At 32.2% G+C, this 4,536-nt stretch overlaps 1 long non-coding RNA gene across 1 annotated transcript; it reads right to left on the bottom strand.

Annotated features, from left to right (window-relative positions):
- Positions 1-1,272: 1,272 nt before the first annotated feature.
- On the bottom strand, positions 1,273-4,210 carry LOC148308540 (uncharacterized). Its single transcript, XR_015837668.1, has 2 exons — positions 3,821-4,210; positions 1,273-2,634 (listed from the first exon to the last, which is right to left on the bottom strand). It is a non-coding gene; the product is annotated as an uncharacterized LOC148308540 (long non-coding RNA).
- Positions 4,211-4,536: the final 326 nt, after the last annotated feature.

The following is a 4,536-nucleotide window of genomic DNA, read 5'->3' as shown; positions in this document are numbered from 1 at the left end:
GACAACCACACTACTCAAATTCTTGGAAGTTCTATATATATGAACCAATTTAGAAACCTTGTTCATGAATCACTAGAACTTCACTAGAGACATCTATTGGTGAGATGTAAAGAAGCTTTTTATTAAGCAGAAACTCTTATATTAGTATGTGAGATCCGAATCCTGGATTATAATCACACACATGAGAAACGCCAGAAAATACCATTTTCATTTTTATTATTAAGCTTATATTTGACCAGATAATTTATTTACAACATTTTTTTTTATATTTGGTCATTTTAAGAAATGGGTTCAAACTTTCAGATTTAACTTATTAGCATATTTTGTGCCACTTTTTTTTAACTGAATGTAAACTCAATGAAACTTGATTTTTCCCGCGTAGTCTTTAATAACAATAATTAATTCGGCCTATTCATAGCGCCATTTTTGTCAGAAATTACCTCAAGGGTGATTTACCTCATATCCTGGGGGTCTGCTACCTCTTATCCTGGGGGTCTGCTACCTCTTATCCTGGGTCTCTGCTGCCTCTTATCCTGGGGGTCTGTTACCTCTTATCCTGGGAATCTGCTACCTCTTATCCCGGGGGTCTGCTACCTCTTATCAATATTTCAATAAAAGATCAAATAAAATTGATTCAAACTTATATAACACCTGAATCCCGGAACTAATCACTTAGAAAATACCAGCACAGAGTTTTAATCAGTGTAGCCAGTAGGGATGGGTAACGATTAGGCATAGCAGACACTTGTCGTGTTTCTATATGACACGCGAGTAATCCAGGGAATGTACTGCTTTTCTGCCTATATAGAATGCACGCCTCTGGATGCCATCACGATCAAGTTAATAAACACTGCAAACACTTGATTAATAGTGAAGGAGTGACTGGTTTTAGTTATCCAATTTGTATTGGTTACTTTTTCTCGGTTTATTTTTCTATCTAGATTAAATTTTTATGTCAAATGTTTAAGATGATTAAAATAGGCAATATGCAACAAAAATTCTCCTCCGGTGGATTACCTTTAGTAATCGAACTCTAAAACCGAATTAAGTAACGACTTCTTTTAACGAAGTCATCATTTCATTTGGTTTTTCGATTCGATCACCCATGTCTGTTTAAAAGGCAAGCTTTATTTATTTTATTTCCTCGTTGTAATAATTTAATAATTTACGGTACAATCATAAAAAAAATTCAGTATGTCTAGAAATTTCTTTATTAGGTCGAAAATGGGGGTTTATGAATTGTGATAAATAAATTATAAAAAGTAAATGTATACCAATAAAACTGTTCATATTTAATATATTATAATAAATCAATCATTTACAACAAATGAGTATCATAATCATTAATAACAAACCTTCTGTCGTCAAGTCCCACTCTCCCTTCCAAATATATCAATATTTTTTCTTCATATGTAGCCACTTCAAAGATGACTGTTCTATTATCCAAGCTGTGTGATTTCATAATTGTAAATTTTGTAGGTTCTATATTTAATTTTTTAGTTATGACCTCACGAACTGTCTGCTTGTAATGGGGGAGCCGTTTAGAACTTTCTAAGATCAACTTATTTGTTCGATTCTCTATCAAATTGGCAATAATTGGTGTAACTTCCTTTAGTAATAATTCAAACATTTTCTTTTTCTTAATCAAATCTACAAATTGGCCTAGTAAATCGTTCGTATTGGAATTCAAGTTATTAAAACTGCTTGTTAACATTTTTCTAAGCTTTTTGTTAGATGCAAGCATTTCATCGCAAGATTTTGTTGTTGAAATAGGATGAATATCTTCACTTTTGGATAAATTGGTACTTGGTTTTTCAGATCCATTATTATTAGATGGAGGTATAAAATACCTTGTGCTTAGCTCTTGGTTGGTTGGTTCCAAAGTTTTTGTTTTGGAAGAAAATGTACTCATGTCACTTAATGATTCATTGGTGTTTATTTTTTTATTCGTATGTTCCACTGTATCAATAAATGCATCCATTTTGGGAACATGATCACTTGTATATGGTCTTATTTGTATTTCAGATGAAGTATTTGGTTTAAAATTATTTTCATCACTCGAAAGTGTAGAGATACTACCAACTTTGATGTTTTGTTCTGCAGTTGATCCAAAATTTTTAGAGAAATCGGATTCAACTTTGCTTGAAGAATCTTGATTTGGTAATGTAATCAATTTAGCACTCATTTGACTTACAACGTCAAAATCACTTTCATTATAATCCCTGTTAGTATTAGTATCACTTTCTGTCTCTTGATTACCAATACCAGGCTTGCGTTTATGTTTCCCGCGAACATTATTAGTGCTTTGCAGGTTGACTGTTGGAATCAAAAGGTTATTTTTCTGACTTGCATAAGGTACGCTTTCTCTCCTTTGTAGATTTTCCTTTGGTAGATTCAGTTTGCTTTTAGTCTCTTGCTGGGTAGAATTGTACAATCTTTCTTCATTTTGCTTATCATCGCTAGGCAAACTATCATTTTTTTGATGTTCAATAGGATTAACACTTCCATTGTTTTGGTGGTGAAAACTTTGTAAAGGTTCACCCGTTTTCCGATCAATGTTTGGAATACTCTCAATATTTTTCCTAGTATTATGAGTTGTGCTTTCATTATTTTTTTCGTCAGGTGGTGCAGGTACTGTAAAATATTTTTTAAGTATTAATTTGTATGTAGTTTTCTAAACAGACTATACTTAGTAAGTAAGCATACATATTTATTTTCGAGTTTCAACTCTCATTACTTGTTTGATGAACAGCAACCTTTTAAATTTAAAAATAAATATATATTTATAATAATAAAATAAAAACACAATTTTCAAAATATTTTTTAATTTACAAAATATTTATTCAAATTGTACGAGCGCCTTTTACAAACCATGCAGAAATTGTGAAAAACACGCAAGTTTTGACATCAAACAAGACCAAAAACTTATCTCTTGATTAAACGGATTTGATTATTATGAAATAAAGATTCAATTTCAATCTCAATTTTTTTTTTTAAATAAATGAACACATAACAAACAATATATTCAAGGCGTATATATTAAAAGTAAGTAAGAAGACTCAAAGATGTATTAGAATCCCGCTTCGGAAAACTCCTTCAGACACATGGAATAGATCAATATCCAAAGTGATATTGTGCAATACAGCGGTAGCTCTGCCTACAGGCATAACCATCGGTAGGTCCTGGATATAGAAATGTGAAACAATCTATGCCGACGCTGTCTTAGGTAACTATCGGGAACGTACAGACCAATGCTCTGGATAATTTCAGCATTATCGACAATACTATTATATTATCCATAAAATAATAAAAAATAAAAACACAATTTAAAAGAGCTTTTTATAAATGAATAATGGGAGTGGGTAGATCTGGAATAGATTACAAAATTTGGCCATTTTGTATTTGATTGTTTGATATAAACATGCAATAAAATTTTCTTATCGTATTATAATTAAGTATTGTATTATACTTTTGGCACGGAAATACTCAGTGAGATCACATTATTGTAATTTGTTATTATTATATTCTTCAAACCCTTATTCGCAGCTCAATGGTGCATAGAGCACTGCATCATATAAACGCAGTGTTATCTTGATCGTTAACACATGAAGGAAAGGTGATCAGCTATCCGCTTCAGGTGCCAGTCCAGAGTAATATTAAATTCATAGTGCAATGAAATAATCACTAATATTTATTTCACCCCCTCCTGGGAATCAAAACTGGGACATCTAGAACGGTAGCTGATCGTGCTGACACTACGAATGCGGAAAAAAAAAATTATGTGTATGATGGAATTAAAATAAATCAACCACGTACCAACCTAAAAATCTTTGTGGTAACGTTAAAGTATGTCTTCCATTCATTTTGACTTGAAACTGCAGTGATAACAGATCTTCCGTATTCAATCCATCACTGTAAGCAAAACACCACTCTCCGTTGATAGGCGATATAATACTCCCAGTAACTAGCCTATTTTTGTCTTTACTTTTTATATAAACGCGCCCTGTAAAATCCACACTTTGAATGCCTAACTCATCCTCTAAACACGACTTAAATCCTGTAGGTAGAATATGCGTGTGTGTTTTGAAATTAGTGAAAACTGGGAGAAAACAAGAGATTGTTTTCAAATATATTAGAACAAATGAAATAACGATGAAAGTTTTCATTTTTCAAGTCACTCCAACCGCGCTGAAATATTCTTTTAACTGAGAAAAGAAAACAACAAACACGCTTTTTTATCTCAAAATATTCGGCATACAAATATCACATTTTATAAAATACTTATCTTTATAAAATTTTAAGTAATCATAAATAATGGAATGTTTACTTGGAGAATTTTATTACGCTTATACAATTTTTGCAGCAATTAGATTGCTTCAAACAGTGCTGAATGTAATTTTTATTCTGTGCGTGTCATATCAGGTCCCTTTGATGTCGACTATCACTTGAGAGTAATTGTCCTTGTCTTGGGCAGCTCTGAACAGCGTCTCGACGGTCCTGATCCCCGTCCAATCTCGTATATTCCGAAGCCAGGAA

The sequence above is a fragment of the Brachycentrus maculatus genome, unplaced genomic scaffold, assembly GCF_059751285.1.
Source record: "Brachycentrus maculatus isolate JH-2025_06_01 unplaced genomic scaffold, ASM5975128v1 h1tg000158l, whole genome shotgun sequence".
NCBI classification, from domain to species: Eukaryota; Metazoa; Arthropoda; class Insecta; order Trichoptera; family Brachycentridae; genus Brachycentrus; species Brachycentrus maculatus.
Note: the sequence above shows the minus strand (reverse complement) of the source record. Positions and strands in the feature narration are given on the sequence as shown.